Genomic DNA, 12,159 nt, shown 5'->3' on the forward strand with positions numbered 1-12,159 from the left:
TATGATTTTTATAAATTCATGTTGGACGGAAAGGGAACCAACAAGGTCATTTTGAACGCAAACATACAGTTTTTAAATCTTCAAAAATTCATCAAAAATTGAAAAATCAATGTTAGATCCGCAGTTTTGGCTGACTTTTGTGAACTTCTACAGAAATTTCAGTCATTTTAATCATTTTTATGATTTTAATGCTTTTTTTGAGAGTTTTTACTTCATTTTAACTCGTTTTTCAATTCTGTTTCATGCGAATTTTTGAGAAATTTTACTAAAATTTTCAGTGTTTTTTGATAATTTTTTTGTGATTTTATTGCTTTTTTAAGAGTACTTTTACATTATTTTGACACAATTTTCCTACTTTTTCTAGTATTTTTAGAAAATTTCCCAAAACTTCATCATTTTTCGATAATTTACAGTATCTAATTTTAATGCTTGAAGATCACTATTCAAGGATGTTTTATGCAACTTATGTTGAATTTTCTCAAATTTTACTATAAAATTTCGTTGATTTTTGGTAAATCTCAGTGATTTTAATGCCTTTCGAGGATGTTTAAATCATTTTGATCACGCTTGCGTTCTTGAAAAATTTTACTATTTCATCACGTTTTGGTAATTTATAGTTGAAAAAAAAAATGCTTTTTACTCCTGTGTTTAGGTGAAGGTTCAGCACAATCTTTTATACGTACAATTTTTGATAATTTTTCTGGATTTTGCTAAAATATGTATCGTTGATTTTTAGTCATTTTCTGTGATTTTATTGTTTTTTTGAGAATGCCATGTTCACATCATTTTTACGCGTTTTTTATGCGTTTCCGGCAAACGTCGAAATTTCATTATTTTTCGGTGACTTTTAGTGGTTTTAATGCTGTTTTGAGTAATTTTACATTCATGCATTTTCGGAAAATTTTACTTTAATGTTATTTTTTTCGTAACGTTTAGTGATTTTAATGCTGTTTTGAGTAATTTTTCATAATTTCAACTTGTTTTCAGCATTTTTTTTTCATTTTCTGTAAACTTCAACGAAATTCTATTTCTTGATTTTACAAAATTTTGACTTTTTAAATAAACTTTTTTTTCTGCTTTTAAACTAATTTTTTCATCATTTTATACTACACATTTTAACGATAAACTAGGGGGCTTCGCCCCCTAGGTCGCTCCGCGACCTCCGCCTCCATAGCTCGCGCACTCGCTTCGCTCGTGCTGCTCGCCCTGGCCCTCGCTTCGCTCAGGCCTCTCGCCCCTCCGGGGCTCACTTTTTTAACAACTCAACTCATGCCCCTGCTCCTAAATGCAAATCAGCTGAAATGTGTCAATAGCAAATTCTACTCTGGTTCTAAAGTACAATGTTTAAAAAATTCAAGTTTGAACAATATTTCTATCAATTTCTACAATGAATTAACGACATTTTTTTTCTCAAAAAACTTACATCTATTCACTTCAGATTTATACTTGGCGTATTGAATTACTCTGGTATACTTACTGACTTGATAATTAGCTATCATCATTTTTTAGGAGTAAAATTTCTGAAATTCTATATGTAAAATTGGGTAGAAAAATGTTTAAAATTTTTGTAAAATGATGGCATAAAATGAGTAGGTAGTGAGTATGCTGCAGTAATTCAATCCTATTAAATGAAAATCTGAGGTAGGATAGTCAAATTTGTATCCCAAGTGTAGAAACCCTACCAGTGGTGGCTTAGCTAAGAGAGGAACGTGACTTGAGCCCCCCCCCCCCCGCGAGTGAAAATTAGAAATAATGCACGCAATAATGAACCGTTTTTTCGACCCATTTTTTTCAACAAATTTTTCGCTCTCACTTCACTTGAGCAGTAATTGCACCTTCATTTCCATACAAATTATCATATGTACATTACGAAGGGTTTCCATTACATTACCTCTAATTTCGATTTTTCATACCTAAATATCTGGTTTTGCCCTCTCTTTGAGAAAATTCTGGCTACACTGTACTGAACCCTTCTTCATCTTCACTTTAACTTTTTTACAAACAATGTTCCACTAAACATTTAAATTTGTGCTGTTGAAATAAAATCCTAACCCAAATGATCTCAAGTGTAGAACCTCCTCTCCTTATTATTTTAACAGACACCACATTCCAGTTTTGAAAAAAATAAAATACTATAGCAATGAATGTAACTCGCAACACAACAAACAACAACATCATTCCCTCCTCAACACCCCTACGCTGTAAACACGCCCACATAGCAACGTTCTGAGTGTATTGTTGTCGGTGTGCATTGTAATACGTGCATTTATAAACAATAGAGAAAGTGTTTTTTCAATTTTTTCGGCCTTTAATTTGAAAAATTCCGATTTTTTTTCTTGATGACATATCTACACGTCAAAAGGAACGTTTGAAAAAAAAATTGTCGAAATCGGTTCGATAGAAAAGGCTGGCGAACTCTATCAAGGTTTCTACTCGAAATTCTATTGTTTAAACACAATAGAAAACGTGTTTTTTCAATTTTTTCGGCCCTTAATTTCAAAATTTCCGATTTTTTTTTCTTGATGACATATCTACACGTTAAAAGGAACGTTTAAAAAAAAAATTTGTTGAAATCGGTTCAGTAGAAAAGGCTGGCGGACTCTATCAAGGTTTTCCTTCAAACATCTTTTAATATATAAGGATGTCCAATTTTCAATAAATTCCGCAATTTTTTTTAAAACGAATTTTGTCAAAATGTTGATATCAAGTTTTCCAATATTTATTTTTGCAATTAAAGAAGTGAAAATTAATTTGAGAACTGAAAATTTCATTTCCATTTACCTTCTATTTTTAATCAAAAAAATCCACCCCCCCCCCTACAAAAATGACAACTGTCCTGACACTTCCACTGGCAATTTTTCTAAATCTCCCAGGTCGTAATTTGAAACACAGAGAAATGTTTTTACTTCCGCGGAATGAATCCAAATGTACCAAGCAACACAGATAACGTTACTCTGCTCCCAATGCTGAGTTGATAAATTTAAAAAACCTGGTGTAATAAATCTCGGGTAAAAGTACGTATAAATTTTCTACCCTCGAAGCGTAGGTAATTTCATTCCAGATTAAAATCTAGATAACTCGAAAATGAAATGATACCTAATTTCAAATAAAAAATATAATTAAAAAAAAATCAAAATTTTAACTCGATTTAGTTGCATAACTAGAATAATGCGAAGGAAGTTTAATTTTTTATACGTACAAGTCACGTCATAATACGGTTATCTACATCTCTTATTCTGCTATTATTCACTCGAAAGCAAAAATGAGTATAAAAAAGTTACTCGACTATCTATCCGAAAATCACGGAAGAAGCAGCATGACAACAAATTAAAAACTATTTCACAGTTAACGAAATAACAAAGTGTCATGTTTGTTATCGATCAACCGCTGCGAAATGCCCTGCAAACAATTATTTGCCAGGATAATCTCTATGGTCGGTTCGACGATATCCTGCCAAGCTTCGCGAAACAATTTTATAAATACGGACACATTTTCATCTCTATATATTTCATATAACTACCTCTCAACCTACGAAATCTATCATCTCGTTTATACTCGTATACGTAGCTATTTTCATGGTGAAAAAAAAATCAGCGGTATTTTTTTGATAATTTTCCACATCTCGAGTTGGTAAACTCATCTCTCGATGCGAGATGTGTTATATCAATACCTATCGTTCGTATCGAAGGATGAAAAATTCGCGTTCGTTAAATCGAGAGATTCGAGCGAAGTAATTCGTTCGTGAAATTTTTCACATTTGTAACAGGTATGAGATTTTTGACGTACCCAGTACCCACTACCCACCCTCGAAAACAGGCTAAATTCAAATATGTACTTCTACCTGATTTAGCCAAAAATTAACGTAGCAGTCGTATTTCGTCTTGGAAAATATACATCCATTTCGAGCACGCTTATACGTATTATGTACATTAAGACGACGAAAAACAAACAACAACATATTCTTCCCTAGGGCTTTAAGGTACATGCATCAAAGCAAGACAGTAATTTACTCTATACAAGACGAGCGAGAATCTACAATCATTTTATCTCTATATTTTACTCAAAATAGCATATATCGAGATCGATACGTTCTTCGAAGAATATCAAACACATTTCTCAATTACATCGCAGGCCTAGGCATATCGTACCTATGTAATTTCAATAACACAAACCGAACGAATTTTTCAAACGAATGGTATCGGTTAGAATTTGAAGTTCGACTTGGAATCTTCGATAGCTGAAGAGAATTTCGCTGTTTATTGGCGCTCCATCGTAATATGAGATTTTTGAAACTTATTTAAAGGAAGCGTTAAAACCATTAGGTTTTTATTACCGCTGATACCCTGGTGTTCCACTTTTCGCACGACACAATTCTTTCTACTTTGCCCTGCCATGCCTTTTCTTTTTATTTCATACTTTAATCTTCTAGCGCACAGTGCAGTGCAAGCAAAACGTACGACAATAATTTTCGACTAAGCTTCGAATCGATAGTGATTAATGAATTAATATAATAAACGGCCAACTGAGGCGGATTTTCAAGGCGAAACCGGTTTTGTAATAATTACTATTTAATAGCGGTTTTTTTTACATCATTTCTAAGATTTTTTGATGATATTCCAAAGCAGAAGCATTCGCAACAGCTCGTTTCCAGTTACGTGAATGCCCAGTTACATGCGAAATATGACGATAATCATTGCTGGAATCTTTTTTTAATACATGTTTTAAATAATAACGTAAGTAGACCTAAATACGATAATACGCTGCGTACATGAAAACAATTCTACGTTACTATTCCAAAATCTTTGAAATTCGTTCGCTAATCGTATCCTGGATCAAGCTACCAAATCGTGGAGGGGAAATGCAAATATTTCTCGACGAGGTTAAGTGCAAACCTTGCACCTGGTCCATTAAATCAAGTGTGGCACGAAATTAATTCGATAAAATTAGAAGATATTGGCATTGATTTAGAGTATAGCTGCTAGCATTTTTTCTCACTTACGTTCAAAATGGACGCAGTTGGAATATAACCTGCAGATGAGAGATCTTCAGTATAAAAATTGGACTCAAGTTCATTGATTGGAATTTTGTGAGAATTTTTAATTTTCAAAAATTTGCTGGAGGCTCCAAAACTGCATAAAATAGTTCGAAACTTGTTTTAATAAATTAATTCGTTCGAAAAGAGGTGCTCAAGTGGGTAAAATTTTGATTTTTTTGCCAATGATTTTTTTTAAAAATGTGAGGATTTTGACCAAAGGTGGAGGACCTTCATTTTGAGATGAAAGTTACTCCAAAAAAAAAAAATGTAACCACGAAGGTGTCCCTGTAAGGGAGGTAGGGTGGTCCTTAACTACATGGTAAAAAAAATGTGCGATTTTTTCCGCTCCCACCCCCTAAAGTGGTAACTTCTGGTGAGAAAATAATTCCCTATTTTTTATTTTTTCCATTTTCAAAAAATTCGGACGGGCCCCTCAATTTTCAAAAATTTGAAAAAACCCCTAATTCAAAGAAAAATTTATTTTTTAAAATTTCAAAATTTCGAGTTCCATCGTCTCTAAAAGGTACCTTTTGAGTAAAATAGACTCTCACGACGATTTTAGCCCACTCCCGTGAAAACCAAGCTGACCCCCCAGAATAGGTCAAATTCATAATTATGTGGGATGTCCTAAAATTAGTTGTTTTTGGTCTTTCCTCCTCCCAACCCACAAAGTGGTGTCCTTTGGTGAGAAAATAATTCCCTATTTTTTATTTTTTCCATTTTCGAAAAATTCGGGCTGCGGTGGGTCCCTCAATTTTCAAAAATTTGAAAAAAAACCTAATTCAAAGAAAAATGTTCAAAATTTCGAGTTCCATCATCTCTAAAAGGTCACTTTTGAGTAAAATAGACTCTCATGACGATTTTAGCCCCCTCCCATGAAAACCAAGCTGACCCTCCCCCCGAATAGCTGTCCTTCTGAATGCCCATTAAAAAAAAACTTAGAAATCAGGAAATCGGCCCTTCAAGAAATCAGACCGTTATTGGAAATACGTGATGAGATGTTTTTTTTTGCCAAATAATTGAGATATAATTTGATGAAGTTTGACATCTCAAATGCTTGTTTACAACTCAAAACTTCCAGGGTCAGAAAAAATGGCATTTTTGCGTTGCATTTAGAAAGAAAAAAAAACACCTAATATAAAACTTGGAGAATAACGGCTGAAAAAAAAACAAACGCTTTTATTTAAACTTTCAAGTTTCACTACACAAACGACACGAAGACAGACGAGACAAAAATGGTGGATTATTTCGTCGTCAAAAGTCAATTTGTTAAGCTCCAAGTTGAGACTTGAGAATCGATCTTGTCATGTCTAACTCTCGTACCGATTAATAAAGATAGAAAAAAAAGTAAAAAATTGGCTCGTTTGGTTAGCTTTTTTTTTGCAGGTGTATTTTTTCGATTTTATAGTTTCACGTTCTACTCTTTTTATACTCCACATATTTGTATGCTTATCTAGGTCTGAGTAGATTAGATATTTACACGTATACGAAACATGGAAAATAAATTAATTTTTCTCAAAATTAAAATAGTGCTGTTATTTTTCGTGTAAGTAAGGTTTCTTATTATATGGTACTCGTATTCGTTGGTATTGGTTTTATATTCTTGCGTCGAGTGTTGTGTTTTTATTTAGCCTGTATTTTTTTTTACTCGAATTTAATTTTTCTAACACGATTGTATAATGTTTTACAGGTTCGTGTTTTTCCCCTCGATATACTGGAAATTTTCTCACGCAAGTTCGGAACTCGAGTTGGGTATGAATAGCTGTATATAGCATCAAAGAGCACATCGTATCACGTAATAATGATAATTTTAAAAGCGTACTATAAAAGTAGGATTCTCTTTGAAAAATAAATACTATTCGCAAATCAGCGTGCTGCTGCTGGCTCAATGTAGATTGTAGGTACATTACAAAAATACTCGCATACTATGCAGTACAGATACACACAAACGTTACTAGGTATAATGGTACAGGGTGCGGCAGAAAAACCGAACGTATTTTAAATTGCAATTGCGCCTTCTGTATGCGAGTTACAGAAACGAACAACCCGGCATTGGAAAGAGAAAAAAAGAACAATTTTTTTAGTATCATAACAAACTATCATAGAAGACTCGTCAGCCGAACAGCGCGCTTATGCGGTTGAGTGCTTTTTTTGTAATAATGATTTCCAGATTTTTACAGTTCGCAAATTTTGAAAACATTCCGCAATTGATCGTAAAAAATCGTTTTTTTTTTCGAAAAAAATGTAGAGACATTGGGTCAAAAACTTCGTAGAAACTGGCTCTGTGTGTGAAAAATCCTTCTGGTATGCAGAAGTCCGTGAAAACCTCCTGGTAATCCAATTTGTTCGTGAAGGGTTAATGAAAAGTCCGAGTTGTTCCGCCTGCATACACGCAAACGCAACCAGGAGATGCCAAAACGAGTTCTCTCGGCTTGAATTGGCGAGGAAGAGTGTACTGGACGACACGACGCGCCATACAGCTGACAAAACAATGATTTTGTTTACGTCAGACGTTTGGTAACCAGTTAATTTTGAATAGTGCCAATCTTGTCTGACTGTCGCGCTTGCCCGATTTTTCATTTTGTGATTTCTTTTTATGGGGGTATCTGAAGTCAAAGGTGCATGAAACTAAACCAGGTGATCTGGAGGAGTTAAAAACTCCGATTAGACATCATTTTAACAATATTCCGATGTCCATGTTGGAAAAAGTGTACAAAGATTTTGTTGCAAGATTTCGCAAATGTATCCAAAATAAGGGTATTCTTTTGACCGATTTTATTTATAAAGCAACTGAGCTATCAAAATAAATTTTTTTACCGAAAAAATTGTTCTTTTTTTCTCTTTCCAATGCCGGGTTGTTCGTTTCTCTAACTCACATACATAAGGCGCAATTGCGATTTAAAATACGTTCGGTTTTTCTGCCGCACCCTGTATAAGGTCTTTGTAAATTCAAACGAAATGTATATTCGGTTAATTTTATGCTGGTTGAAGATATTATTGATTTATTTTGCGACGCCTTGAAACTTTCATTTGTTCGCGTTCGGAACGGTGAATTTTTCGACAATATAGCCGGCAGTATTTAATGTACTATGTCGAGACATTAACTTTTACTGCAGTACCAAGACCCTGTGTAGGACTAGAACGAGCAAACTGGACGTTGGTAGAATATTTTTACGAGAATTGCGACCACAAAATGATAAGCGTGCTTTTTGCACTGACAAAGATTTTGCGCCGCCTTTATCGCGGTTTCTCAATGTGTATTATTAAAATGTCTTCGCGTATAAAACTTTATTCGAAAATGTCTACGACTTGTGACTGTGGTATACGTCGTGCTCCGAATTTTTTCCAAACCGCTGTTTCGAATTCGAGAATTTCATTCTGCGGTGTGGAAGGAGTAGGGGAAAAAAGCTAAAATGTGGGTTTTAAATACATTAGCGGAAAGTTCAACGCCGTTACGTATGGGTTAATTAGAAATATTTGCTGATAAGATTTTCTCTTTAGGTTGGTAAAAAGTGAACAGATTATTGAAATTCATTGATAATTTAATTGGTTTTCGATCGAAGTATAGTTTAACCTTTGATTAGAATTTTATTTCCGGTTATTTGACTCGTATTATAGACCGTGAAAGAAGATGTTTTGCATTTTTTTTACTCGTCTCGAATAACTCGCCGAATTCCTTACTTGAAATTCACTCGGATGTGCTTTTGTATCCGGTGGAAAAGAAATTAAAACACTGTGAGAGCAGGATTTTTTCCTGGAAAAGTGTGTTCTTCTAAGTATATTTCTTTGGTAAAATAAATAAAATTATCGTAAGAGTGTCCAGTATTTTTAGCTCCATAAAAATGGTCCTAATTCACCGATTAATTTGAGTGTTTGTTTTTGTTTTTCACTTTGTTCAGCAATTCTGAAATTTTGAAGCGTTCAAACTTAAAACTTGACGCTCCACAATCATTTTTTTCTGTTATTCTTAATTTTTTTGAATTTTGGGCATGTTTTGATGACTTAGAGGAGGGAGGGATGGTTAAAATAAGGGTTGGATTAAAAAAGTGAACCAATTTAACTCAACGTCTATAAATTACAGGGCTCGTATTCGGTTACTTTTTGAGTAACTAAGTTGCTAAAATTACAAATAACTTTTGGTTACTTTTTCAAAATTTTGGTTACTAAAATTACTTACTTTTTTGAAATTTTTACATATTCAATTTTTCATTTTCCTGCATTACGATTACGTAGCTCTGTTTTTGGCTTGAATTGAGAATTGTCAAAATTGCCAAAAATTGTTGTGCCTGGCTACAAATTTCTGAAAAATGTCGTTTGTTGACTAAAAATTCCAAGTGCTCCATCTTTTTTTTCAAAAATTTCCCATTTCTAGAAAGCCTTGCCTTTTTTCTAAAGTTTTCTAAGTTTCGCTTTTTGCCAACATTTTCAAATCGAATATCGATTTTACCAACAAGTTGCAAAAAATCCTGCTTTTTTTGACATAAACTCTAAAATATATCACTTTTTGCCAATAGTTTCCAATGAGTCCAAGTCTTGCTCTTTGCCAAAAATTCTCGGTCCTACTAAATTGCTTAAAATTGTAGCTTTTTCGCTTGAAAATTGCCAAAAAGTCTCATTCTTTAAACTGAAAATTGCTATAAAATTTCACTTTTTTTTTCAAAATTTTCCCGAAAAAAATGCTGTCTTTGCTGGAATTATTAAAATCTTGCTTTTTTGCTAAAAATTGTCTAAAACTCTGAGTTTTATGTCCAAAATTGTTGAAAAGTTTCCCTTCAATAGGTACCAAAAAAATACGAAATAGACCACACAGTCTCACTTTCCCAATACCAAAATTTAGTAAAAAATATCATTTTTTGCCAATATTGCCAAAAAGCCTTGCTTTTGCTATAAAGCTGTGGAAGTTTTAATCGAGTTTCATTATTAGATTTTTATTGGAATGTTTAGGTATTCCTTCTTAATTTTTTAAAAATTTTTAATCGAAATATTTTGGCATTTTTGGTAACTTTTTTCTTGCATTAAAATGTTTTGCTCACATCTTATAACTTTTTAAGTTACTTTTTAAATTTTTGTTAATTACTAAAGTTACTTTTAAAAAAAAATTAAGTACGAGCCCCAAAATTATTTTTTCGGATTTTGATCGAAATTGGGACTCTCGTACTCCTACTGAACCATCCTAATGAAAATTAATTTATGATAAGGAGAGGGGTGAGCCTTTGCTGTAATTGTTTCAAATTTTTGATTTTTTTTTTTTATCAAAACTGAAATTATAATCTGTGAAGTCTCGAATCCGAAAAAAAATTTGCTTCAAATTTCTGATGTAGTAAGTATAGCCTATTGCCTATTGCAAAAGTTGAATAAACCGAGAAGTTATTATCGTATGGATTTAATGAGTCAATTTTGAACGAAAGTTCACTAACGATTATTTTCCAAACGAGGAAACAAATTTCTATCGTTAAATTTCGTTGTCGCCGGAAATGACGAAATTATTATAGTTTTGTCATTTATAGAGTCGAAATTTCGTCCCAACTTGCCAAAAGAGAAGACATCGTTAAGTGGGAAAAGGGTTGGTTTTGAAAAAAAAGAATGAGTAGGTATAGGTACACTTCATTCGAACGTGCATGTTTTCAATTTCGTGTATAAAAACACGTATTAGAGTTTCTTTTTATGGGCAAAATGTTTCGCCTTCGTGTATCGTTCATTTAAATCTTCTGAAATTATAATTACGTGCTAAAATACCTCAATAATCGGGGTTGTTTGTATTTAATAATGAAGAGAAACCGGTTCGCGAGAATGTCACTGGTGGAAGATAGAGGAAGAGTACGAGGAGGAATTATACTTATTTGGCAAAAACTTGTGTGTTATTGTAATGGACAATGGTCTATACGTCGTCGTCTATTTGGCATGTTTGTGAATAGTAAATAAATTTTTTAAATATAAATATACAAAAAAAAAACAGTGGACGTTGTAAAATAATGGTAGATTAAATCGTTCCGGATTTCAGTCTGTGTATAATAATTAAGGTTCTTTAACCGGTTCAGGTTGCAGCTTAATAATCGGTATTATACGCTCTTTTGACTGATTCTATGAGTCTCTAGTGATTCCCAGTTTGGGTTCGAAGGTTCATTGACTCGTCCGTCAGCACAGTGGAAGATACTCGTACATCGTGATTGCTGGCTAAATGTATGCGGACGGAGTCGAAGATCTCGCGTGTTTTTTTTTGTATGTTACTTTTTTCAATGTTACAATTTCGTTTTCTGTACGCGTACGAGACTGGATGACTGACTGATGGTGTAGTAATACTTACGTGAAAATTCGTATTGATTTTTATTCATTATCATGCTATGGCACTCGTCATACCTGCTTCAAATTTATAATCAACAGTAATGAATATTTTGATTGCCGATGACGAATAGCTCGAAGTGGCCACTTTTCAACTCGAGTGGAGATTCCATGGCGCCAGAAAAATTAACAGTTGCTCGAAGAAACGAGTACACGTTCTGTGAGGTTGCTGAAATATTTATCATATGGCGTTGATTTATAAAAAACTTGGTTAAATTTGTAAAGGTCATCAAAGGTCGTTTATATTTCGCTAATGCATACGTTGGTATTTTAATTTTTGCTATATATATTCAGGATCAAGCTGGATGGTACGTATTTTTATATGACCTACATTGTAAGTGTGCGAGAAAACGTGGTCATTTTGAAAAGAAATTAGGTGTTTACCTGTGCTATCGTAGACATTTACGCTCTATATTCTGACCTGATAGTCATAATTTTTTTTCATCTTGCAGTATTTTAATTTGAAATGAATGATAATGGAAAATTATTAATGCTACGAGATGAAATTATGTAGTGACTTTGCGATGGAACATTATTTACTTATAGACGTATCATGTGCTTGTCTGCGACGGAGAGAAATCGAAAGATATCCTAGATGAAAGGAAAAACATATATTTATATCGTATTTTTGTTGGAAAGAGAAGTACTTGTAGGTACAAATATCTACTTTTGAGCTGAAAATTTGGAAAATACATGGGTCAAAATAAAATTGCAAAATTTTGCATTTTCACCTCTCCCCCTCCTTTAATTTTTTCAGTACAAAACTGTATAAAAGATTGAAAATC

General features: G+C 33.3%; 1 protein-coding gene across 5 annotated transcripts in view; it reads left to right on the forward strand.

The window, feature by feature from the left end:
• LOC135831569 (putative polypeptide N-acetylgalactosaminyltransferase 9) overlaps positions 1-12,159 on the forward strand; it is a 113,566-nt gene that overhangs the window by 21,787 nt on the left and 79,620 nt on the right. The window contains exon 2 of one of the 5 annotated variants that reach the window (XM_065344164.1): positions 6,726-6,787. The exons of 3 other annotated variants lie outside the window; for them this stretch is intronic. The gene's annotated coding sequence lies outside the window, so the exon portion shown is untranslated. Of the gene's footprint in view, positions 1-6,725; positions 6,788-6,809; positions 6,831-12,159 lie in introns of those variants that run through there. One more of the 5 variants, XM_065344165.1, reaches the window with a different exon arrangement.

This window comes from Planococcus citri, chromosome 1 (assembly GCF_950023065.1).
Source record: "Planococcus citri chromosome 1, ihPlaCitr1.1, whole genome shotgun sequence".
In the NCBI taxonomy this organism is placed as follows: domain Eukaryota; kingdom Metazoa; phylum Arthropoda; class Insecta; order Hemiptera; family Pseudococcidae; genus Planococcus; species Planococcus citri.